General features: G+C 41.3%; 1 protein-coding gene across 1 annotated transcript in view; it reads left to right on the forward strand.

Moving 5' to 3' along the window:
- Positions 1-266: 266 nt before the first annotated feature.
- The window catches only part of FOXN3 (forkhead box N3), a 404457-nt gene continuing 377300 nt past the window's right edge, over positions 267-27423 (forward strand). Inside the window, exon 1 of the mRNA XM_066276097.1 lies at positions 267-438. The gene's annotated coding sequence lies outside the window, so the exon portion shown is untranslated. The remainder of the gene's footprint in view (positions 439-27423) is intronic.

Raw genomic sequence — 27423 nt, forward strand, 5'->3', positions numbered from 1 at the left:
GGGGCTGCAGCTGTTAACAGCCGCCTTCAGCGAGTCCAGCTGTAGCGGTGTTTTTCTTTAGCATCTCACGCCAGGATTTGACAGTAAGCTCCAGTTCATCCGCACTCACGGCGTCCGGTTTTGAAAGGGGGCCGACGAGTGTTTCGGTTTTCGCGGGGATTCGCGGTGCTCCGAGCTGCCTGCCGTAGGTGCGGGCACAGACCCGGCCACCGGCGGGCGCGCGGCGCGCACTAGGACCCAGCAGGGCTCCGGGCCCGGGTAGGAGCCGCGCTGCCGACCCCGGGCGGGCGCCGGGGCTGGAGCCGGGGTTCCGGCCGCGTTCGGCTGCAGCTCCGCCGGGAGACGGCGCGACCCGGTGGCGGGGCCACCCGCGAGTCCAGTGCCGCCGCAGCCCCCCAATGCAGCCGCGGGAAGCAGCGGGGGGGCAGGCGATCGAAGGTAACGAAAATGGGGCTCATTTCCTGCCTCCTGATCTTCTGCTCTGGTTCAGCATTGTCACGAGAAGCCCTCACTGTTCAGGCTGCTGCATTTTGGGGCACCCTTTGGTTTTTTACGGTGTCCGCCCCCAGATTTCCACCTGGCTTGATTGATTTATAGCATGCAGCCCATAGGGGAGAGAGCCACGGATGGCAAGTTGCATATTTTCATTAGTTTTGTCTCAAAAGTAAGTTCATTTTTTTTTTAAAAAAAAAGTTTCTCAGGAATTTGTGGATAGTCCGTTTAAAAGAATTTTTTTGTCTGCTATAAAAAATAGCAGACAAATGGATAATTTTAAAAGTGATCAAATAATTGATGTAATGCTGTTAATTACTTCCTAGGGCTTTACTTTTGTGGGCTCCCCAGGCGTTACTTTTATTTTCAAGGAACTAACGTGTTAAATGTGGAGTTTGACTCAGGCAGAGTTTCCAGCATTGCTGTTGCAACTGTTTTGCTATCAATTATAAACACAGTGTCCAATCTGTGGGCAGTTCAAGCCTCTTTTCAAATACTGTAAACTGGTTATCCTGATATGACATCCATAGATGAGAGTTTCCTTGGAGGGCGGTCAGAATATTGCTCATTTTGGAGAAATACTGTTTTGAAGAGAAAACCATGGATGACTGGCTGGGGAGGCTGAAGAGACTATTTTTCATGCTTTGTTTATACTCCCGGGATGACATTTGGGGAAGGGAAACACGTTCTTTCCCGACAGCTTTTAATTGTGGGGGTTATTAATTAATTCAATTTATTCGTTTCAACGGATTGGGCTCAGGGAGCCCCCTCTGTCACAGGATGTGCCTAAGGTGACACGTTTGATAGCAGTTGGGACACAGGATTGCCGACGTTAAACGTGCCTCCCCTGGAAGGACTGGTCTGCTGGGAGCTCCCATGTGGAGTCGGCGTAGGCAGGGTGCGCCTGGCTCATTGAGGAAAAAGGGAATCATTTTCCTTAGCTAAGGAAGAGATTCTGTTATATTCCTTTTGTTCCCTGTTTCTCATTGATCGCCAGCACTGCCTCCAAGAGGGGAGTGCAGCCGGGAGAGTGCAGAGCTGGGGAGACTGCACAGATGACTACAGCTCACTTTAACTCTCACGCTGATTGGTCAGGGAGACTGAGACTTGCAAAAACAATCACCCAAAACCTCCTTTTACAACCACGCCGTAAATTCAGATTAGCCTTCTCTTGCGCAGATCTCTGCAAGATTGATTTTTAATTTGGGTGCTGTTTGCTTGAGGTACGTTTAAGTTTAATTTTTTTTCTTTTTTTGGTCGTTCTTTCTATCCAGATTAAAGTAGGCCATTTTGGTGACAAATTTCTTTGTAGACGTCAGCGACTAGCTTGCATTTAGAGACATATCACTTTCCAGTTCATTCTCCATGGTTTCTCCGCAGGAGTTGTAGAATGCAAAGTTGTTCAACTTAGAATAATTTTTCCTGGTTTTTTTTTTTAATCTGAATATTGAAATAGCACCATCGGCAGATGGATTCTTAACTGTATCTTTACTTTGATGATGTGTCTGAATTGGCATGTAGCATGCACTAAATTTGAGTCTGCAACAGTGAGGGGAGAAAAGCAATGAAGAGCAACCAGTCAAAATTCGCTTGCTCACGGTTATAAAACATCGTGGCATCTGGACTGAGGAGAATGTATTTCAGATCCAAAGAAGAGGGCATACTTCACCTTATAAGAGTATGAGTTACTAAATAATGTGTAATGTTATAACTGTAAGAGAAAAATATATAAGGCTGGTGGACATCTCCATTTGAGCCTTAAACCACCTCAGTTCAAGAAGCACCTTGCCAGGAGTTGTTAAATGTATAAACACTTTTCTGATTGGCTTAAAAATTTAGACACAGGAAGTGGATGGTATCTAATAACCATGAGTGGAGACATGGTTGTCATGGAAACAGAGACTATTAACCCCCCCAACACACACACACACACACACACACACACACACACACACACACACACACACTACCATAACCACCACTTTAAAAAAAGAAAACCTGCATGTCATCACAGATGCTTGGAGAACATGTTGGCTTCTGTAAGCTTTCCCACAGCATCTGTTGAAACCTGAGACCGCGCCTGTCAAATCAAGGTCATTTTACAACAACAACCAAAAATGCAGTCTGCTACATTTCATAACTATATTTTAATGAAAATGTGTGAGGGGGAAAAAACCTTAAAGCAAGGATGAGCACACATGCTTACTTGGCATTTCGCTGCTTTTGAGTTGCGCAAGGAAAAGGCTAAGAAAGTATTTCGAGTGTTTAATTGTGGAATCAGATTGATTTGTATGTCTCCTGTTAGAACGAAACTTTCGAGCTATAAAGACCAGTAATGTAACATGTTACCTGTGCATGAAAAGCCATTTGGGGGAAGGTGTAACGAAGACTTTCCATTGCAAAGGGTTCAAAATTGAACTCGCACAGTTGAATTCCAAGAACTGGGGCATTTTGGAACCCCGCTCCAAGGCTGCCTGTGCCAGGAATAAATGTGGATCCTGTCTGGTGCTCTGGGAAGTGCGAGGGAGGGGTTTGCAGTAGCTGAGCAGGAAGAGGAAAATTAAATTGAAATAAGAATGGTTTCAAAACTGCAACTATTATCATTTGGTTAACTTGGAAAAGTTTCCTCTTCTTCTGGGACTAGGGAAGAGTGCTTTGGTTTTCAGGATAATTGAGAGCTTCCCTGAATCAAGGCTGTACATATTTTCAATGTCTTGGTAATGATTTTGGGGATGGGGGTGAAGGGAAGTTTGGAGACCCGCCCCTTTTCACTTTGCTGAGGGACAAATAACCAAAGAGGCCCTCTCCTAAATTTTGACTTGGGGGATGACCATCAACCTTCCAAATAAAAGACAATGAATTTCTTACATTTCTCCAATCTTCCCAATGGTAGTCTTTACATTTTAAGTTCTCGATATTCACTTAGAAATACCTTCCTTCCATTCACAATGACTTAGAGCGTAGTACTGCTTTATCTTAATTGAAAATGGTCAGTTTTAGATCTCATTTAATTAACACTGATCTTTTTAAAAGCAGAAAATTTGCCTTGTTTTCATCAACTAATTGCATGGGGGGGGGGAGCCGTGATGGAAAGAATCCTAATGTCATTGGAGTGATTTAGGTTTATTTCATGATCCCATGTTGTCAGATATTTGATGGGTTGGGATTTGGTGAAAAAGGTTAAGTTTAATGGCACAACTGTTCTCTTTTAGCAAAGGATTTCCTGTAGGGAGCTTTCTTATCTATAACTATGTTCATTGGCAGGAAACGTGTTATAGTTGCTTGTTTTTACAAACTGAAGGAAATGAATGGGATTTGTTGGTTTTTAGAATCTACCTTCATTCTCCATTGTCAGATAGTTTGCTCAGAACAATTCATTTCTAAAGGGACTTTTGTGGAGCACAGTTAAGTCACTCCAGATCTTTGGCATTTCTGTTTATTTATTTTTGACTTTGGGACCTGAAAAATTGATCATCATGCTGCTATGTACACCTTATGTGACCAAAACAAATTAACAAGATACTCAGTAAAGTTCCGGTTCATTTTCAGTTGTCTGACGTTACACATATCCGCTGTAGCAGGTAATAGCTATGCCAGTTTTGTAATAATTATTAGTCCTGGATACAACCAAATGCCAGTCCTGCCTTTGGATTAGCCTGGGAAGGTAAAAGGAGAGAGGCAGCTTCATTCTCTTTGTGGATAAGGAAAAAATGCATAGAGACTACATGTCAGGTACATGCTCACTTTTCTGCTGATAGAAAGTTTATATTGGGGGAGGACTGAAATTGGGAGTTGGTGGTTTGCTGAAACCAGTTTGAGTCCATATGAGAAAACCAACCTTAACTTAGAAAAGACGTATTGTGCAAAAGTCTGGATTAATTTTGGATCTTGAAAATAAATATATTTGTTTTAATTGATGTATGTTTCAAATTCTGGGAGAAGAAACAGGGCAAGCTTCTTTCAAGGAAGGTAAGCACATAAACTCCATTCGGAGGGAGCAGCCTGGGGAAGGGGTTAGGGAGCCTGAGAGAGAGAGAACCGCTTGTAATTGCAATGGTTTCCCACCTTTTTGAAGATATCATTTTTGATTTATATTTAGCACCAAATGAAATCCTATGCAAGACCCTAATACATGAGGGGAATGGAAACAGACACGCTTTGAGGGGACCAGGAGCTGGAAACCCGGAGTCTGCCCTCATCCCCTGTGCCCAGGACACACTTGAGAACCCCCAACGTATTGCTCTGAACACACGTTGAAAATCATGGCTTTTTAATTTTATTTGTTTTGTGTTTTTCTGAAGTGAGAAGTGGAGAGGCAGAGAGATAGGCTCCGCATGCACCTAACAGGAATCCACCGGGCATGCCCACTAGGGAGCAATGCTATGCCCAGCTAGGCAGCTGCTCCATTGCAGCCAGAGCCATTCTAGCACCTGACGTGGAGGCCATGGAGCTGTCCTCAGCGCCGGGCCAACTTGCTCCAATGGAGCTTTGGCTGTGGGAGGGGACGAGAGAGATAGAGAGGAAGGAGATGGGGAAGAGTGGAGAAACAGATGGGTGCTTCTCCTGTGTGCCCTGGCCAGGAATCGAACCTGAGACTTCCACATGCTAGGCCGACACTCTACCACCGAGCCAGCTGGCCAGGGCGAAAACCATGGCTTTTAAAGTGCCCAAAATATTCTCTAAAGAAGGCTGGAGGGAATGACTTGCAGAGTCGTGGAACATCTTGGCTGAAGAGAAAACTTTTGTCTTGACATTTTAAAAGGGTGCTTGTATTCAGAGTGACAGCAATGGGGAATGTAGTACAATGCGCTCTAATAAGCCAGCATGTAGAAAGCAAAAGCTGGGGTTGGCTGTAGGCAAGAAAAAGCCCTGGTTCAGTCTACGAGGAGGGACGGACAAAGGATGTCTTAAAGGTTACTTACAAACCAGAATCCTCTTTCCTTTATAAGATAAAGCAACATGGCCCGGAGATGTTTGAGATCCGTGGGTTAGGATTGTACTCGAATGCATGGATTTATTGTTACCACCTCAGGATATGTAATATCACTGTTATCCTATCTGTCAGTGAAAACTATTTCATATTAAGTGTCATTCATGAAATGAAAGTTTGCCAAGCTATATAATCTGCTTGGCAGACTCACTGCTGTTTGAGTGTTGAGTAAAATGATAATACACAGCAGATATTTGAATATCATCAAATATATTCAAATGATCTTCCTCCTTATTACGAGATTGACTGAAATGACAGTATTGGGTTTGGGCTCAGTCTCCTCCTATTTTACACCCCAGGAACTACAAGTTTTAAGATTCCTTGGGGTGCCAGGTAGAGGAATCTCCTTGAGTTCCACTCTTGATTCTCACAGCCCCCGGTTCACATAAGCGTGGTTAGGGCGGCGAGGAGGCGTCCACGAGACAGCAGGCGCGCTGTGGTAGCATTGCGCTTCCCGCGGCCACGGCCAGCCTCCTGCATCGTTTCTTGGAGGCTGCACAGCTGGGGCGTTTGTAGAAGGAGAAAATAAAGACCCCTGTCTACACTCTCCTGTTACTTCCGCTGCGCTTGCCATGTTTCTGTTACCTGCGTGGGGCTAGAGATGGTGATTACAATAATCAGTGTCTCAGGAAGCCACAGGTCCTCCAACAATTTGTGCTGGAACTTTTTCCTTTTAAAGAAAAATCTTTCCTCTGCAGAGATGAAACTCGTGTAAGCACAAACAGTTGCTTGAGGTGGAGGATGGAAGTCATGGTAGTTCACTTAGATTTGTTGAATTGTGTTGAATAAGGTTTCGTGTTTAGCCCATTTAAAGGTGTCTCATCCCCGCTCCACACTCCCACCCCCCACCCCCACCATCGGAAACCAACAGAGCTGTCCCAAGGTGTATTCATGGTTATTCTTGAGTACACATTTAAGCTCCGATGTTTTGGGGGACTTTGTTTTGGAACTCAAGGATGCATTCCATTTCCTGGACATCGCTGAGGCTGCTCACGGATGCGGGACTTCAGCTGTTCAACGGAGTGTGTGTCTGGACCTTTGCACATGTCATTTGTTTAAGATGAAGCAAGTCCTACTCGAAGAAGGGATTTTAGTATATTATACAAGGTTAGATTTTTAGATGACCTCAGATATATCTTCACACTCTGGAATGTTTTGATTAGGTGAACTTAACATTTTTGCAGCCTTTAAAATGAAACAATTGCCACTTAACGACTAGTTAATACATGCCCAAATTAAAACTGTCATATTGTTTCATAGGACTAGATTTAGAACGGTCTCTTGAAAAAGAAATAAATCACTCTGGGTAAGTTTGGCAATATTGGGTAATTTAGAGAAAATCACATCACACACTGGTAAGGGACTTTCATATATCTGGTGCTGCTCCTACATGATTTTATTTGATTCTTATAATAACCTAGTATTAATATACTACTATAACTAAGTAATGATAGTATACATTAATATTAACATCCCATTTTACAGATGAAAAACTGAAGCATCTGTGTTCTCAGAGACACACTCTTTGGTAGCCAAGCAGTTCTCACCCTGACTCCCAATTCCAGGTATTCCTGTCCCCCTGGCTGTCTCATGACCATTCCTCCCTTTCAGTTCCAAGGTTGGTGACTTCCCCTTTCAAGCTTAAAGCGGAGTTTCCTGGGGAAAACTGCAGGGTTGGGTGGGGAAAATTTGTTGTGACTCTAGCAAGAGATAGGGTTATGCTCCTCATTCTGGGGTCCTTCTCTGACCCTTAGTGAGGGGAGGGGCTCTTTTGTTCCCTCCTTAGCGATTCTCTTCCTTAAATCATCTTCATCTTTTGAATTTCCCTTCCTCTACCCCTGGGCACATTCACCTATTTGGTAAATGAAAGGCCCATAGCACAGGCATATGACCTTCCTGAATTACCCAAACATTACTCCAAGTCTTTCCGGCAGTGGCATCCACAGTAACATTTCGTAGACCACATTCACTTCAATAATTCTTGTGAACTGCCCAACAAACTCAGGAGTGCAAATACAATGACATTTTTTCTTTTTTCTGAACAAAAAACACAGTGGGTTTAAACTGTCAGATTAGCAGAAAGTGCAGCACTTCCTTAGGCCACCGTACCCGCAAATCATACGAACACCATTGGGTTTATACAGACCAAGTGGAGAAGATCAGTTTGACTTCCTCACCTAGGCAGGGGGCTGTGCTTTTGTGCACGTGTAGGGGCCTGCTATGACCAGTATTGGTGTGTTCACTTGGAACTAGCAATGGAACCCGTGTAGACATTTGTAGTGAGGCGGATGCTGGCACTTTCTAACCCTCTTAAAGATTTCAAGTGAATGGTCAGAATTTGGTGGAACTAATTTTTCACATGCTTGTGTTGTGCAGATAAACTATTATATATTATGATCACTTTGTTAAAGATGGCGCTGCCCAAGTGTAAGCCCGTTGCCCAGGTGACTGCTTGGGATGGGCGTGATTGTATTATTGTGTGTTGGGGGAGGGCTTTCGCACCAAAAGATTTTAAAAGGAAGAGGGATCACGTTGTTCCAGGAGAAGAGTGATTACGTTCTAGGAGGAGCCCATGCTGTAGGAGAGCAGAGAAAGGCCACGTGGAGGAAGCCAGGAGAAGTAGTCAAGATGTTGGAGTGCTAAAGGAGAAGCCAATTTGTGCAGAGAGAAGGAGATGGGGAACAGAGGTGAATAAGGCTAGTGAGCTAGAAACCTTTGATTCTAGGAAACTCAGATAACTCAGTAGCTTTGTGAGCACTGAATGAGTAGGTTTTGGAACCCAGTGTGTGTTTTTACTTGCCCGCCGGGTGCAAGCTAGGATTAAAGGTAATGGCTTACTAGTTCTTTCATTACCGTCTGTCTGAATCTAATGCAAACCTGCAGTGGCCAGGCAGCTGTGATGGTGGCCGTGGCTACTGGCTTTACAGCATGCTCTCACCAATTTCACACGTATGAAATCATTTTAAAGAATCAATCTAAGGAAGCATTATGGGAGCGCGCGCGCACACACACACACACAAATTTTGGGAAACTCATCCAGCCACTCATTCAATGAACACTTATCGAGCGCCTGCAGCACACCAGGAACTCTGCTTTGTGATAGGGAATCAGGGTGAAGAGATCACTCCCAGAGAGCCTACCATCTGTTCTGTCACTCTGATTAGTTTCTCAATATCCATTTTTTCTTTTTTCTTTTTTTTTTACAGATACAGAGAGAGAGTCAGAGAGAGGGATAGATATAGGGACAGACAGACAGGAACGGAGAGAGATGAGAAGCATCAATCATCAGTTTTTTGTTGCGACGCCTTAGTTGTTCATTGATTGCTTTCTCATATGTGCCTTGACCGTGGGGCTGCAGCAGACCAAGTAACCCCTTGCTCGAGTGACCTTGGGTCCAAGCTGGTGAGCTTTTGCTCAAACCAGATGAGCTTGAGCTCAAGCTGGTGACCTCGGGGTCTTGAACCTGGGTCCTCCCCATCCCAGTCCAACGCTCTATCCACTACACCACTGCCTGGTCAGACCTCTTAATATCCTTTTGAAGTTCATATTCTAAGCTAATATATATAGATGGATGGAAGCCAGGCCTTCCCTGATTCCCTTTCTTGAGGTGTATGCCTTTTGTTTTGTTTAGAAGCTGACTTTGCAAGGAGAATTCTGGGGTAGGTAATTTACTTGGGAGACAATCCCAGGAAGACACCAGTAGGGGGCACTGTGGGAGATGAGAAGGAGAAGGCAGCCAACAGTTACATGTCTCGCTGGTTACCACTGTGTAGGGGAACTCAGGTCCATAGCCGCTTGCTGAGAGCTTGTGTCCAAGATGCCACTGGCCACTTTAGGCCACCCCGGTTGATGTCTGCTCTCAGGAGGCCTTGAGTCCCAGCACTCTAGGCTGGCGTGGGAGCTGGCAGAGTGGGCTTTGGCACAGAAGGTCCTGAGACTTGTTAATGCTGTGGGCAGCAGCTGCAGGTTGGGCAGGTGTGCACGGAGACAGTAAGACCTGAAAGGGACATGTGGCCAGGGACTCAGCTGCTTCTATGACCAGTCTCTACTTTTCAGGCCCCTCCCACTGTGGGCAGTTAGAAGAAGAATTCTTTTTACTAGTCCTCTGAACTTCAACTTCAAGAAGCTCCTGGGACAGTGGTTTTTCAGTCCAAAAAATGGGAACAAGGGAAATGACATCAGTTCGGAATGTACACATTCAGGAAGAAATTTTCAATAAGGGCACTCATTTTCTCTTTGTGTTTCCTTTGTTCCAACCATTGTCCTTGTTTCCCAGGTTGGAAAACTTGGGCACCCACTTGTTTTACATTCCACTGTGACCTAAGACTCGGTAATGTGGAAATCCCGAAGGGATTATTGTGCAGGCTAATCATAAAGCCTCTGGAAAGCCCTTGGCGCACAGCCTGGCACGTAGTTACCAGTTAAATTATTGTAGCTATTTTTATTTTTATGTTGCTATTGTTGTTGTCATGTCTCTCTGCTTGGGACCTATGATGGCTCGCTGTTGCCTGCCTTATGAAGTTTGTCCTCCCCTGATTAATTTTCAAGACCTTCTATGATCTGGCCTTATCCATGAGTGCTCAGGAAATGTCCCCAGATCTGGTTAGGGTTTATTCATCCCAGAACTTGCCTTGCTCCTCTCAGCTCCCTGCCGTTGTTCATCTCATCCCCTGACCATCGCCTTCCTCCTCTTCCCTTCGCATGTTGTATAGTCTCCAGTTTCACACACCGTGTGACTCCAATGTGCAGAGAAGTGTGTTCATTTTGTCTATGGCAAATCTTACTCCCCTGCAAACACTCAGTGATTATCAGGGAAAAGAATAAAAGCTTTTGTTCCCATCTGTTTTAAAACTTAGTTTGGGCCCTTAGTTTTGGCCAGGTCGCTTGATTAGTTAGACCGTTAGAGCATCTTTCTGATACACCAAGGTTGTGGGGTTTAATCCCTGGTGAATCAACCAACAAATGCATAAATAAGTGGTACAACAAATTGATGTCTCCTCTCTCTCTCTCTCTCTCTCTCTCTCTCTCTCTTCTTCACTCTTTTTTAAATCAATAAATGAAAAAAAATCTTAGTTTGATCTGATAGTTCAGTCGCTTAAGACAGTTCTGTCTCCTTAGGAAAACAGTGTCCATTCCTTCATGTCTGTCTTCTTTGCCCATAATGGTGTGTGGGGAAGAGGTAGAGGTGTCATCGCACTCCTTCCTTTTATTCTTTATGGAGGAGGAGCAGGCTCAGGCTCCGTAGGTGGGTGACCTCTGCTCTCAGGGGCTAGGTCTCTTGCCCACCCCTGCTGCTGTTCTGTTCTGCAGGTCCTTGAATAACAGATTGGTCCAAGGTCATTTCGTTATAACGTTATAAAGTGTTAATGTTGATGAGATGCCCTAGGAACTTAGCCTATGGTAAACATGGTTTCGTTACAACACGTTTCATTTACAGTCACAGAACCTATTGATGACATCAAGGACTCACTGCACCAGCAGTTGAAGGCTGTGGCACCTATAATGCTCCTATAGTGCAGTTGTTGTTTTTTTTTTAAGTTTTTTTAAATTTTTTACTTTTATTAATTTTTAGAGAGGAGAGAGAGAGAGAGAGAGAGAGAGAGAGAGAGAGAGAGAGAGAGAATGAGAAGGGGGAGGGAGGAGCAGGAAGCATCAACTCCCATATGTGCCTTGACCAGGCAAGCCCATGGTTTTGAACCGGCGACCTCAGCATTTCCAGGTCAACGCTTTATCCACTGCGCCACCACAGGTCAGGCCTAGTGCAGTTTTCAAAGACCTACAGTGAGATGCAGATGCATTTTCATGAGATTCTATGTAAGCATATGGGACATATGTATACATGGTCAGGCCATACGAAGTTTTTACTAATTAAACTGCACCACTGAAACAACTTTCACAAGATGTTATTCTCGCTACACTGGGAAGTACTCTGACCTCTTCCATTCTCTTTTATTCAATGAAAAAAAATATGGCTCTGGCCAGTTGGCTCAGTGGTAGAGCCTTGGCCCAGCATGTGGAAATCCCAGGTTCTATTCCCAGTCAGGGCACACAAGAGAAGCAACCATCTCCTTCTTCACCCCTCTCCCTCTCCCTTTTCTCTCTCACTCTCTCACTCTTTCTCTTCCCCTCCCGCAACCATGGCTTAGCTGGAGCAAGTTGGCCTAGGGTGCTGAGGATAGCTCCATGGCCTCACCTCAGGCACTAAAATAGCTCAGTTGCTGAGCAACAAAGCAAGGGCCCCAGATGGGCAGAGCATTGCCTGGTTGGGGGCTTGTCGGATGGATCCTGGTCCAGGCATATGAGGGAGTCTGTCTCTCTGTCTCCCTGCTTCTCAGTTAAGAAAAATAGAAAATAAAAAAATATATAACACAGTTTAAAACCTAATAAATGACTCCCCATTTGCAAAAAAATATACTGCTCACAAAATTTAGGGGATATTTCAAAATGAATATGAAGCTATAAAATATCCCCTAATTTTTGTGAGCAGTATAGTTGATCTGGTTGTCCTCTTGCTTTATCAGAATCTCTGTGGCATTCCCTGCTGACTCCGCCCACCTCAGCTCCCCTTGGCAGGAAACTGAGTGTTAGCCGCACTCTCTATCAAGCCCACTGGCCTGGTGGTCTTGGCAAGGGGCCTCCTCCTCTGGCCACAGCCAACCTGAGGAACCACCTCACAGCTCTCTGCTTGATCATGCGGCAGCACTGGGCTGGGGAAGCTGTGTCTCAGGCTGGGGCAGGCCCCCCCCGCCCCCCCCCCCCCCAGGGATCCAGATGATGCGGGGGTAGGGCACAAGGACTTTCCTCTGCACTCAGTGTTACATTTTCCATTCAGGAGGCAGTACCACCCAGGGGGGAGTCAGTACAAGCAGCTAACCACTACACTATCTTTTCCTCTGTCTTTTATTGATTGACTGATTGATTTTAGAGAGACGGAGAAGAAGGGTGAAAGAGAGAAAAGCATTCATTTCTTGTTCCACTTAGTTCTGCACTCATTGGTTGCTTCCCATTTGTGCCCCGACCAGGGATCAAACCTATAATCTTAGTGTTTTGGGACAATGCTCCAAGCAACTGAGCTAATGGGCCAGGACCCACTGTCTTCTTTTCTTATATCCTTTTTCTTTCCCATAATTACCTGGCTGCAAAATGGGCAGCTCTTTTTTTCTTCCCATCCATGATCTCATTCTTCTACCGAGTCAGAAGATTCGGGACTTCACTATCCCCCGTTGGTGAAAGCAACTTCTTCTACTGCATTCAGGTGATTCTTTGAACCGGGTTCTCCAGACTCCTGTTCAATGGTGGAAAATCCTATCCCAAGACAAAACTTGACTTTTAAGCCTGTGGCAAAATCTACTGGTTTTCCACCTCTGTTCATTCCCTCCATGTTTTGGCTGGCATCAGCTAATAACCTCATTTCTAAGACACCCTAGCAGCTAAGAAAGGCAAAATTCTAGCCATTGGGATGTTAGTAGATGTGAAATGTGTGGTTTCTGGTTTGCGTCTGTGGGTTTTTAAAAAAAAAAAATTTATCACATACTTTTTTTTTTATCCTGAAACTATATATACTTTAGTTGTGCATGCTTTCTTTCAAATAGAAACATTTTTTTTTTTAGAGGAGGGGAGATAGCGAGACAGGCTCCTGCATACACCCTGAACGGCATCCACCTGGAAACTGTGTCTTGGGTCATTGCTTGAGTACCAAGCTATTTATAGCACCTGAGGCTGACGTTTGGACCACCCAAGCTATCCTCAGTGCCCAGGGCCATGCATGAACCAATTGAGCCGCTGGCTGAGGGAGGGATAGAGGGAGAGAAGGGGAAGAGGGAGAGGGTGCAGATAGTCACTTCTCCTCTGTGTCCTGACCAAGAATCAAACCTGGGTTGTCCATATGCTAGACCTATGCTCTATCCACTGAGACAATGGCCAAAGCCTCAAATGAAAACATTATATTTCTTCAATTTTCTCTTTTTTCCTGGTTTTTGTTCAACATTATATTTCTGAGAAACACCTGTATTATTGAGCGTAATGCAATTTATTCATTTTTTAAAATTACTTTATTGATTTTTAGAAAGACAGAGGGAGGAAGGGAATGAGAGAGAGAGAGAGAGAGAGGGAGAGAGAGAGAGAGAGAGAGGGAAAGAGAGGCATTCGTTTTTCCACTTAGTTGTGCATTGTTGGATCACTTCCGATATGTGCCCTGACCAGGGATTGAACCCACAGCCTTAGTTTCGGAACAACACTCTGAGTGAGTGAACTGTCCAGAGCCTAATTTATTCATTTCTTTAGTGTTGTATAGTATTCCATGGTGTGAATATACTGAAATTTATTTATCCCATCATCAATGGAGTTTTGGATTATTTTGTTATTATGATATTGCTATGAATAATCTTAGTAAAATCTAAAGCTAACTAATATCTTTTCTCTCCTCCCAAACAATGAAAAGATCCTAACTCCAGTCACAGCACCTACTCCACAATTTAGGTCTCACATGTTAGACACTCTCATTTTAAAACAGAAACATTTATTCAGATTTACCCATATACTTACTATTTGCTTATAATTCCTTCCTCCCTTCCCCACCCCTCAGATTACTTCTCTTCTTAGATTTCATTTAGTAGTATCAATTGAGGGAAAACTATTTTAGTTATTTTTTGTTGGAAATTCTTATTTTTTTCTGTTTTCTTAAAATATAGTTTTGCTAGGTATAAAATACATTTTTGCTAGGTATAAAAATTTAGTTTTCTCTCAATACATCAGAGATAGTCCATTGTTTTTTGCCATCTACTGCTGAGAAATCAATGCTAAGTCTTAATTGCCACTTGTCACTGGAGGTATTCGTTTTTCAAGAGTACGTTATGGCTGCTTTGAAGACATTGGTTTTTTTTGTGCTACAGAGAGATAGATAGATAGATAGAGAGAGAGAGAGAGAGAGAGAGATATGAGAAGAATCAGCTGGTAGTTGTGGCCCTTAGTTGTTTATTGATTGCTTCTCATATGTGCCTTGACCCCTGAGGGGGTGCTCCAGCTGGCTTGCTCAAGCCAGTGACCTTGGGCTCAGGCCAGAGACCATAGGATCATTTACATGATCCTGTGCTTAAGCCAGTGACACCATGTTCAAGCTGGTGAGCCTGCACTCAAGTTGGAGGAGCCCACACTTAAGCAAGCAACCTCAGGGTTTCAAATCTGGGATCTCAGCATCCCAGGTCAATGTATCTACTGTGCTGCCACCTGGTCAGGCTGAAGACATTCTTTTTGTCTTTGGTGTATTATAAATTGTCTAGATATGTATTTCTTTTTAATGTATTTTTCCAGCTTGGGATATTTGTGTGTGTGTGTGTGTGAATTTGTAAATTTTTTTATTAGTTCTGGAAGATTCTCAAAATTTATCTCTGCTTTGTACACTTTTATATCTGAATTTCAGATTAGGTATTTGTTAGATTTTTTTTCCTCTTTTTTCTGTTTTAACTCATTTTCATATTTTCTGTCTCTATATCTTTATGTGCTCTCGTCTAGGTAATTTTTTCAGTCCTCTTCATTTCCCCTATCTACTCTGTGTAATCCTGCTTGCGATTTATCTGCTTGTTTATTTCTCTTTTTTTTTTATTAAAACACTTATTTTACATTTTGTCTCTTAGCTTTGTAATATGAAGGCTTTGCAGGTTCGGTTCCACCATCTAATATTTCCGCTGCTTGTTCATGATGCGTCGTCTCCTTGTGTCTGTGTGTGTCAGTCGTTTTTGGTTTGCTTTGTTGTATTTTGCTGTGACCTTGTGTTTGTTTCTTTGTTTATTTGAGACTATGTCAGTGAAAATTCTTTAGGGTTTAAATTGAAGGTGAGTTTCTCTCAATATTGCAGGTTTTTTTCTGCCAGGTGCCTGGGGTCATCATCAATCTATAAACCAAGGACTTACGATTCTTAGCTTGAGGTTTTGGGGATGAACTCCCTAACAAATCCTTACCTGAAACCCATATGAGAGCTGTCTTGTGCTTACAAATTTTCAGTCAAGACTTTTACACTTCAAATCATCACTAATTTTGCAGACAGGCAATTCTGGTTGTCTTTTGGAATTTCATCCTTAGCATGGCACCTCCTATTATACTTTGGACTGCTGTGGGCCCTGGTTTCGTCAGTGCCACCAAGTTTTTGCACTGTCTCCTGTGCTCTACTAAGGTGTCAAAACAGAAGCTCAAGTTCTCCCAGTTTTGTAAATGTCTTCAAGGCAGAAGTTGATAGAAGAGTTATGTTCTGAGTATGCTTCATTTTCTTGTTGGATCATAAATACATTTCAAACTATTTTTGAGGAAATATTTTTTCCAGCATTTTCAGTTTTTGTCATAGGATTGTACGAGTATTACTTCTGCAATACTGCCAAAAAAAACCCAAAACACCCCACACCAAAACCCAAAAAAACTTCTGTTCTCTTCCTCTTTATATTCATTCTTTAATGGTCCTAATATTCCTTGAAACATAGAAACACCTCAGGGCAATGATGACTGGAATCATATGTACAGAAAGCAATTGAGAAAAAAGCCCACTTGATATTTTCATAATATTACCTCCTTCTACACATATTCAAGGGTGTGATGAGACCTAATATGTATTAGTTCAGGTAACACTAGCCGCCTTAATAAACTCAGCATAGTGCGATGCACTGAGACAACAGAAGTTTTGGGTGATGGGTATGCAACATAATTGAACGACAAGATAACCTGGACATGTTATCTTTGAATATATGTATCCTGATTTATTGATGTTGCCCCATTAAAAAAATAAAATTATTTAAAAAAAAAAGAAAATAAAGTTTGCTGAGAAAGGCAAAAAAAAAAAAAGTTCATCTTTTACATATCCAATATGAGTGTGCTCATTAGGGGATGGCTCTCATTTAGGAGGTGATTTGGAGAACCAGGCACTTTCCATACTGTGACTCTGCCATTTTCAACCTATGAGTCCCAAAATTATTGTGCTTATTTGAATTACACTGGCAAAAAAACCCCAAACAAACAAAACCCTGTAAAGTACATGGAGACTAGTAAGTGACAGGTTTTTACCAGCTGGTCCTAAATGTTGACATTCTACTTCTTTTCCTATTCCAATTAGCTAATATTTGGGAAAACTGCCACATCTGACTGCGCAGAGGGGTTGCTGGGAGAGGTAGTCATAGTCAGGACCTGAGCCTAGGGTGGAGAAGAGGCAGGTTGAACAGGCTGCAAGTCTGTTTCTTGCATGTATTTCCTCTCTGAAACTTCAGCCCAACCTGATTGCTTACTTCTCTGAGCTCCTAGTTCATTTATAATCAGTGCCACCAAGTCTAGGATCTAATTGTCCCGAATTAATCCATGCTTCTATAGTTTAAATTCCCATCTACATAATAACTACCTGGAAGGTGTGGATTTTGTGTTGATCTTTAGAAAATGGCTCCTACCACTCAGTTTAGAACATGCAGGGTGCTCTGAAAAAAACTAACCCTCTGAAGGAAAGGAGAATGTTCTTGTTCTAAGGAGCTACCTGCTAGGATATTTAGAGATCCGGTGTTGTGGTTTACAACTTATTCATTGTACGTTTTCTTCAACTTACCTTCTTAGATTTGACGTTTTGTGAAAATAAGTATTTAGAGGGGAAAAAAAATTAAGCCCCCGCTGTTTGGAGGGGGCTTTACAAACATTAGTGGCATTTCCATGGGGGATTAGTTTCACTGAAATCAACTCTTTCAGCTTCCTCTAGGTTCTTATGAGAATTCATTCCGTCACTCTGGAAATATTTGTTGCTGTCTACAGAGCACGAGGTACTTTCGAGTAGCTCCGTGGAGGGAGGTGATCAATACAGATGAGACCCTGCCGTGGAGTGGACTGGATGAGAGAGTGCAGACACCCTGCTCAGAGTGGAGGAAGACCTTTAGAGTCGACTTTGTGACTGACACAGTGGTGGTGGGGGGTTCTAGGTTATTTGTATGATGTGAAAGAAAACAGCTTTGTGCTGTCTCAAGTCAGTCAGTAGAGACCTTGGGTTCCTCTTCCCTTGGTTTTAGGCCTTGCTTAATGAGGCCAACTGTTCTTCAGGCCAGTATTTAGTACATCAACAAATAGAGGAGTTTAGATCTTGAACCCCCCAGGGCTACAGATAATCTAAGCTGAATGGAACCCTGGGTGATTGGCCTCAATATCACTCTCTACTGGAGTTTCACTCACTTCTTATTGCTAGGCTGAGTGTTTTTCAACACTTCGTTTTTAATTTCTGTTGCTATTGGTCTTAGTAAATGAGAATGACGTATGAACCTCAGTTAAATGGTAGAAATCATGATTTGTTTTCTTTTCATTGAGTGGTTTTCTTTCTCGACTGCACTGTATTGTGGATGGAAACACACTAACATCTTAGCAACTAATCTATTATCCACCTGCTCGGATGCAAACACAATACATGTGGCAAATTACTTTATATGCTGATAAAGCCTATGTTTTGGAAAAATATTGGGCTGTTTATATACAAAACATTGTTTTGAATCAAGCCATCTAAAATATGCAGATGAATAATAGGGAGTTGTATCCTGAATAGGATCATCAAAATTCCATAAAGGGTAAGGCTGCAAAGTACAAGATGTGGTGAGTCTATAATTAGGTATTGACTGTATTTTATTTTGATTGAGCATCTCCTTGGGCTGAGCCCTGGCACTGGTCAGAGACCAGCTCTGCATCCCAGAGGCTTTCACTCTAGATCAGCGATTTTCAACCCTTTTCATCTCATGGCACATATACACTAATTACTAAAATCTTGTGGCATACCAAAAAATACATTTTTTTTTTTTTTGCCGATCTGACCAAAGAAAGAGGTATAATTTTGATTCCTTCACAACAGATGTCTATTGTGTTGGGTATTGTCATTTTTAAATTAACAATCTAAGGGGAAAAGAGGTCAGTGCCCCTAAGTAGTCAGGTATTGCATGTTTTAAAAATCCTTGCAGCACACTGGTTAAAAATCGCTGCTCTTGGCCCTGGCCAGTTGGCTCAGTGGCAGAGCATCGGCATGGTGTGCAGTAGTCCCGGGTTTGATTCCTGGCCAGGGCACACAGGAGAAGCGCCCATCTGCTTCTCCACCCCTTCCCCTCTCCTTCCTCTCTGTCTCTCTCTTCCCCTCCTGTAGCCAAGGCTCCATTGGAGCAAAGTTGGCCTGGGTGCTGAGGATGGCTCTATGGCCTCTGCCTCAGGCGCTAGAATGGCTCTGGTTGCAACAGAGCAACACCCCAGATGGGCAGAGCATCGCCCCCTGGTGGGCATGCTGGGTGGATCCCGGTCGGGCGCATGTGGGAGTCTGTCTGACTCCTTCCCTGTTTCCAACTTCAGAAAAATACAAAAAAAAAAAAAAAAAATTGCTGCTCCAGATGATGATTCAGGTGGCAAATCTAGCTTCCCAAGTGCCAAGGCAGGACAAGCTCTTTACTTGCTGTGTTGTTTCTTTCATGGACCAGGGCATAGAATTTCTAACAGGCGAGAGGAGAGTACAGCAATTCTAATAAAATAGATGAAGGTAGGGAGGGGCGGTGCACAGTGCTCTTCTTGGAAATTGATGTTCACTTTCTTCTCATCACTAAGGCCTCTCTTATCTTTTTTAGAAACATTTTTTCTCTTGTTTGGAAAAGTTTCCAAAGCTACTCTTTTGGAGGTACCAAGTCTCAGCCAAGGACTTGATTGAGTTACAGAGTTCAGAACTAGCAGTCTGGGTGGAATAGTTAACTTCCTCTATTGATACAACGAGCTACTGATGGTCTTTTCCCACATTGAGCAAGGGCTCATTTCTATCCTTAATACCAAATTCTCAGTCACTACCAAGGGAAGAGACAAGACTTCCATATTCTTGATATGGCCAGTGTGATTTTAAAATTAATTTATATTTTTAGGCAAAGTATCCCATACCTTATTATTGGGAAGACTGCATATCCTGATTTGTTTGTGGTAGTTTTGGTTTATGCCCCCTGCCCCAATGTAATTATTCATAATAAGTGCCTCTTTTCATTTTTCAAAAGTGTCCTGGTGTATATGATAAACTGTGGTCACCTCATTTACAATGGTTGCCAATGTGTCTATCGATGACTTTGTTCAGACCAACTCTTCTGCTGAGAAAAGATGCTTAAAATTAAAATGGAAAAAAAAAAGGTCAGTTTGGAAGCATTGGATAGCCATCAAGGCAATGAGGAGTGCCAGAACCAAGATTAGGGAGGAGGAGAGTCCTAGGAGAGTTGAGCCTAGCTTGTGGATCCTTTTATTGAGATAGCTGTCAATTCTAAAAGTGGTGACTAGGAGACTGTGGGACAGAGTAGAACTTTCAGCAAAGTCATGGTGTTGGAGGCATGGTACTTGTGTTGAGGACATGCCAAAAAGCAGAAGCCCTAGTAAACAACTTTCATTTGGACCCTGAAGTCAGGATGAACCAGAAATAGAAAAATTCTCACAGGGACTGAAGCCAAAAATCAAATATTTTCAGATTAGTGTCCTGAGCTTAAGTGCCTGCCAGAAGCCAAAGTAAAAAGCCTCTTGGGAGGAACAGACATCTTTCAGAGCCTCATGTTATCATTAGAGTTTTTCATGTACTACATCTGTCACCCAATGAAAATGACAAGACATGATTAAAAACAAAGAAAAAAAAAACCTGTTAAATGAGATAGACCTACACAGATCCAGATTGTAGATTAATCATGTATGGCTTTCTAAAATAACTGTGATAAATATATACAAATAATTAAAATATAAGATTTAAAAATTTGCCAGAAAACTGAAAATTATAAATAAGAACCAAGATTGGAAAAATAGAGTTACTGAAGTTACTACATAAATAAATGAACTTTTTAGGATGATGGAAATCCTCTAAGCCTGTACAACTGATTTAATATACTGAAACCATTAAATGTCCATGTATAATAGGTAAACTTTATGGTATGAAAATTATACTTAATAAAGCTGTGAGTTCAGGGGACTTGACACAGCTGAAGAGAGAGTTAATGAACTAGAAAATAAGGCAGAAGAAAATACCCAAAATACAACATGGAGAGGCAAAATGATGGAAAATAAATACAGGAGTCTACAAGACATGTAAAATGAGGTGGAATGCCCTAATATACATGTAATTGGAGTTTCAGTAGAGGAAGAGAGAGAAAATGGGACAGAACAATATAATTGGAAAAATGACTGAGAATTTCCCAAAAATGATAAATGACACAAAGCCACAGAATTAAGAAGCCCTAGGACACCAAGCAGAGTTGCTACAAAGAAACTTCACCTATAAGCAGCACAGTAAGATGTCTGAAAACAGAAACAAAGAGAAAAGCTGAAAAGCAGTCAGGGCTGAAGGAGTGGGCACCTCTTGCCTTCAAAGGAGCAACAGTAAGGTCCTGGCTGGATTGCTCAGTGGATAAAGCATCATCCAGGTGCACCAAAGTCATGAGTTTGATCACCAGTCAGGGCACATACAAGAAGCAATCACTGAGTACACAACTATATGGAACAACTAAGTGGAATAGTGAGTTGATACTTCTCGTTCTCTCTATCCCATTCCCTCTATTTCTTTTGTTCTCTCTCTCTCTCTTTCTCAAATCAATGGATTTTTTTTTATTTAGAAAAAGGAGCAACAGTAAGACTGACAACTTACTCTTCAATTCAAACAATAGATGTCAGAAGAAAATGGAGTAATATCTTCAAATTGCTAAAAGAAAATAACTGTTAAACATGAATTCTATCTCTGCCTAAAAATTCCTCAAAAATGAAGAAAAACTAAACTTTTTAATCATTATCATGAGCAGATATGTTCTAAAGGAAATCTTAAGGGCATCATTTGGACAGAAGGAAAAGTATTTCCTCTCAAATCTCAGAAATGTAAGAAGGCATGAAGATCAATAGCATTAATAATTGTATAGTTAAATATAAATAAATATTGACTATACAAAACAATAATTATGTCTTGTGGAGTTGAAAATATATAAAGAATAATATATATGATCAAACTAGAAGTTAAGTCTGGAAAGATTAATGAAGTTAAATTGTGCAAAAGTCCTTAAATCATATAGGAAGTAATAAAAAACTTTTATTAGCCATTAATAAGTCAAGAATGCATGTTTTAAACTCTAGATAATCTTTAAAAGGACAATGAGGGGATATATAATAACCCAAGAGAAGAGGAAAATAGAATAATAAAAATACTTGTAATTCAAAAGAAGGTAGAAATAAGGGGTAAAAGATCCAAATTAAAAAATAGTAGGTTAAGCCCAAATTTATGAACAGTTATATTTTAAAAATAGAATAAGTCCTCTGTTTCATATAAACAGAGTAAATATTCTAGTTAAAAATTAAATACTATCAAATTGGATTTTTAAAAAACTGTATGCTGCTTTAAAGAGACATTCCTTACTTTAGAAGATACAGAAGGACCAAACATAAAAGGATGAAAGAGCTGTACCATGCAAACACCAACCAAAAGAAAGATTGTGTAGATACACTAATATCAGATAAAGTAGACCACTTAAGAGGTAAGAAATACTATTAATGATGCAGAAAGCTATTTCATAATGAAAAAGATTCAACTCACCAAAAAAATATAATATTTCTAAATTTTCATGTTGTTAAATAAGCACATACTTGTAAGACCTACAAGGAGATATTCTATATTAGAAATTTTAACATATCTCTCCTAGTCATTATTATAGCCAGCAGTCAAATAAAAATCAGTTAGGATATAGACAGTTTGAACAAAATTAATTAACAACTCGACATAAATATAAAATTGTTCCCTCAGCAAATATAGAATGCTCCTTCCAAGAGCACATAGAATGTTTGACAACATTTCCCATATTCTGAGTCATTAGCAACTCAGCAAATTTCAAAGGATTGAAATCATACAGTGTTTATTTTTATATCATAGTGACATAAACTAGATTAAATAACAAAAAAGGTAACTGAAAAATTTCCATTTGTTTAGAAATTTACAATCATGAATAAAGAAATAGATAATGTTTAGAAATTAATAACAAGGAAATATGACATCCCAAATATGAAATGCTGCTAAAGCCATATTTAGAGGGACATTTATAGCCTCAATGATATACGTTAAAAAAAAACAGAGGCTTTAAAATAAATAACCTAAACATTACTGTGAAGATATTAAATAAGAACAAAAATTAAATTTAAAAAAGAGATAGGAGGAAGGAAATAAAAATGAGAAGAAAGTAATGAAATAGAAAAGAGATACCCCACAGAGAGACTCAGCAGAGGTAAAGGACTAATAAAATTGATAAATCCTGGTGAAACTAATCAAGAAAAAAGAGCACAAATAACCAAAATAAGGTACGAAACAAGGAATATCACTATATTTAAAAGGTAATAAAGGGAGAAATATGAATACCCTAAGGCAGGGGTCCCCAAACTTTTTACACAGGGGGCCAGTTCACTGTCCCTCAGACCATTAGAGGGCCAGACTATAAAAAAAACTATGAACAAATCCCTATGCACACCGCACATATCTTATTTTAAAGTAAAAAAACAAAACAGGAACAAATACAATATTTAAAATAAAGAACAAGTAAATTTAAATCAACAAACTGACCAGTATTTCAGTGGGAACTATGCTCCTCTCACTGACCACCAATGAAAGAGGTGCCTCTTCTGGAAGTGCAGTGGGGGCCGGATAAATGGCCTCAGGGGGCCGCATGCGGCCCGCGGGCCGTAGTTTGGGGACCCCTGCCCTAAGGCAATATTATGAAATGAAATTTATTTTATTAAATGAAAATTTTAAAGAAATGGACACATTTCCTAAAAATGCCATTTATCAAAACTGACATAAGGGAAATAACAATCTGAGGAGCCCTATATCTACACATATGAATATATAATTAAAACCCTGCCACAAGGACAACTTGAATATTTAAGGAAGAAATAACATGCATTTTTCATAGATTGTTTCAAATAATGAAAAAAGAAGAAACACTACAAAATCATTTCAAGAGGTCAGCAGAGGACCTGGCCAGGTAGCTCAGTTGGTTAGAGCGTCATCCAGATACAACAAGGTTGAGGTTTGATCCCCCATCAGGGCACATACTAGAATCAACCAATGAATGCATGAATGAGTGGAACAACAAATTGATGTTTCTCTTTCTTTCTCTCTCTCTCTCCCTCCTCCCCCCCCGAAATCAATTTTTTTTTTAAAAAAAAGGTCAGCTGAATTTTGATACTAAACCCTGATAGTGTAAGAGAGAAAATTAACACCAAGTACCATGGTCCTGGGAGCCACAACCATGGACTCCTACGGCCCTACTTGGTTTGGAGGGGAAAGAGCAGTTGTGGGGGAAGGGTAGATGGGATTGCTCTGGGAACTGAAGCCCACAGACTTTTTCCCTATTTTCTGGGCACTAAAAAATCCCCTGAAATGTTCCTCTAACCTGAGACAGGGTGAAAGCTCCTAAAAACACAATTTAAATTAAATTTTCAAATGAGGTCCAGAGTTCATTAGAAGAAATAAAGCAATGTCATGTCGCTTGCACTAAACTTGCACCAATTGTGGAGCAACGTATGCCCATTATAAATGAAACCAGCTCAAGACCCTCCGGAAACACATATTTGAGGGAGAGCAGTCTTGCTTTTGGAGGAAGGATCAGGCAATCAAGTTTGGTACAAAGAATCCTATAGATGGGGACTGGGCAGGGCTGGGGGATCTTCTAGAAATCACCTCTTTCCTTCCCTTGCCCCAAATCTTCAGTAGGTTGAGATCCATCTCGTTTGAAGGGTTTGGGGAAAGTGGAATCCACTTTGGCAGCGGGATATGGCCCATAACTCTTGCCTGTATTTGTGTGATTACTCAGCTTGACTGAGAACCCCACATGGTGGAATCTGTGCACAGAACAAATTTTAGTTAAAAAAATTCTCAGCCGGGTAGTCCTAGAACACTGAGAGCTTATAAAACTCTTCATAATCTGGAATGAAATGATTTCTCCCAAAATCTCCATGAGAAACTCATTTTGTTTAGCCACTTTATAGATGATGAAGTTTCTGCGCCTAGTGTACAAGTTTCCCAGGCAACTTGTTTCTTGAAAATCTTTTTTATTTATTTATTTTTTAGCAATTTTAATTTTAGAGGACTTTTTGACTTGAAAGAGGGAGAGAGAGAAAGAAAACTCAATTTGTTGTTCCACTTGTTTATGCATTCATTAGATGATCTTGTATGTACCCTGACTGGGGTTCAAACCTGCAACCTTGGTATATTATTGTATGATACTCTAACCAACTGAACTGCCCAGCCAGGGGCTGGTAAATCCTAAGAGCAGAGTTTCTATTTTTTTTTTCAATTTTAATTTTATTGATTTTATAGAGAGATGAAAGAGGAGGCGTGGAGAGAGAAGTATCAACTCATAGTTGCTTCACTTTAATTTTTCATTGATTGCTTGTCATATGTGCCTTGACCGGGGAAGCCCAGGGTTTTAAACCGGCCTCAGCATTCCGGGTTGGTGCTTTATCTGCTGTGCCATGAAAGGCCAGGCAGAGTTCCTATTCTTGATTGATTTTCTAGACTTCACTAGAAATACTAATGTGGGCATTGGAGTCAAATAACTTCAGGTTCAAATTCTGACTTTGCTGCCAATTACCAGGATGACCTTGACAAGAGTTCTGGAAACCTCAATTTTCTCTTCTTCACAAAAGCAGTAACTTATAAAATTAGGAACAAATATAGGAAAATGTATTTACTTATTCATATTTTATTTATTGAGCAAATATTATTGGGTATCTTTTCTGTAGCTAGGTGAGAAAGATAGTGTTTCTGCTACCATAGAGCCGAACTTTGATTAAAGGGACAGGGAAACAGTAAGTAGCTAAACAAAATAGAGTAAAGAATGATAGTGAGACCACTTTGGTAAGGGTGCCTGGAAGACAGTTCTCTAGTTGTAAAGGGCCAGTCAAAGAGCACAGTACGTGCAAAGGTCCTGAGGTGGGAACCAGCTTGCGTGTTTAAGGCATGGGAAAAAGGACTGTTGTGGCTGGAGGTTGGTGAGTTGTGGAGTGATTGGAAGATGGAGTGGCAAGGCCCTCTCATTTTGGGTCTTACAGGCGAAGAATGTATGGATTTTACACGAGGTACAACAGATGTAATGGGAAACTGCTGAAGAATTTTAAACAAAGGAGTCACCGAGCTTGGTGTGTTTATTTACTTATCCTTTTAAATTTATTTTTAATTATACTTGACATACAATATTATATTAATTTCAGGTTTACAACATAATGACTCAACATTTATATACCTTGTGAACTGATGGCCACAGTAAGTATAATAACCATCAGTCACTGTCCATAGTTATTACCAATATTATTGACAATAGTCCCTATGCTGTACTTTATATTTCTATGACTTATTTTATAACTGAAAGTTTATACTTCTTCCTCCTCTTACCCTTTTCTGCTCATCCCCCTGGCAACCATCCATTTGTTCTCTATCTCTGTTTCGTTTGTTTTATTTTTGAAAAAAGAACATTTTGGCTACTGTGTGGAAGATGGGAGCAGAGAGACCAGTGAAGAGGTCTGACCGTGTGGGAGAGAAGGGGCTTTGACTAGAGCAGGACAGTGACATGGTGAGAATGGGAAGATTCAGGGTATGTTCTGGAAGCAAAGTCGATGGGTTGAAACTGGAGGGCCAGGGGAAAAGGAGCAACAGGATTATTTTAGGGTTTCAGAGGGAGTGTAACTTCCTGAGATTGGATGGTATTGGGGTAGGGAGGTGGGAATCAGGAGTTCTGTTCAGGGCAGCCTGGTAAGAGGCCTTTTGGATGTCAGGAAGCAGCTGAGTTCTTGACGTCTAGAGCCAGGATTGGGGTAGAGTCCTTGGCACATAGGTGGTGTCTATAGCTGTGAGATTGGGTAAGAGCTTCCAGAGGAAGGGGGCAGGGAAGAGAAAAGGACCCGAGACAGAGCCCTGAGCACTAAAATGTAGAGATTAGGTTGAGAAAAGATGAGCTAGTGAAAAATCATTGAGAATGAGCTTGTGTTGAAGTTCAAAGAGAATTGGGCCAAGAAAAGTTCTAATCACATTGACCAGTCAGTGCTGAACACACAGGAGACACGCAATGAGCATTAGTTTTCTCTTACCGTAAATAGTATCATTGATTTATTTTAGTTCTTTCAAGGGATAGAATTTTACTTTTCATCCCAGCATAAATTCAATTTGCAATGGCATTTTTTCCACCTCTTTTATACTGTCTTTCAAACTGAAATACAGGGCCCTGAGCATCACGGATTGGTCCCTCCTGCCTGGAAACCAGGCTGCAAATCCACCAAGTGAAGACTTCTGTTCTTTCTGTCTTAAGTTCACGTGATTTAATTTGTCTGAGTAACCTGCTGTCATAGGTTTTCATGGAGTCCTGACATCTAACAGAGTAATTAATGCTTTAGGCTTTTAGGAACCGTTTCGGGTTTTTATTAATCACCGTTGTGATTGCACGTATGAATTATGAAGGAGTTATTTTGGTAGTTGGATTTCCTCCTCAGAAAAATTTCCATATTTGTTCACTGTGAACTGATAGCCTGGAGAAGAGGAAGAAGAATGGAGAATGTTCCCCGGGTCCTATGCCGACATTTCCAATTACCCAGAGTGAGGATTAGTTCATAGTGTTTACAAGGGTGAGTTGTTCGAAGTTGGGAGTCAAGTGCTTTCTCTTTCTCTCACTGGAAATTCGAGATTCTCTGCCACTGCCCTGAATGTATGGATTTTGTGAACTGTTTAAAGAGGCGTGAACATCAGAAGGAACTGTAGGTTTTGTTTGATTTGTCTATGATTCCTGTCACTGGAGAAATCACTCCTACGACCTTCAGTTAGTGTGCTGTTCTTTGGGGGGGGGGTGTTTCCAGGAGATGGAGGTATCCAGGTAACTGGAAAGAAATAATTCCTTCTAATTGTATTTAGGGAAAACATCATGGATTTTCTTTCT

The sequence above is a fragment of the Saccopteryx bilineata genome, chromosome 4 (assembly GCF_036850765.1).
Source record: "Saccopteryx bilineata isolate mSacBil1 chromosome 4, mSacBil1_pri_phased_curated, whole genome shotgun sequence".
In the NCBI taxonomy this organism is placed as follows: domain Eukaryota; kingdom Metazoa; phylum Chordata; class Mammalia; order Chiroptera; family Emballonuridae; genus Saccopteryx; species Saccopteryx bilineata.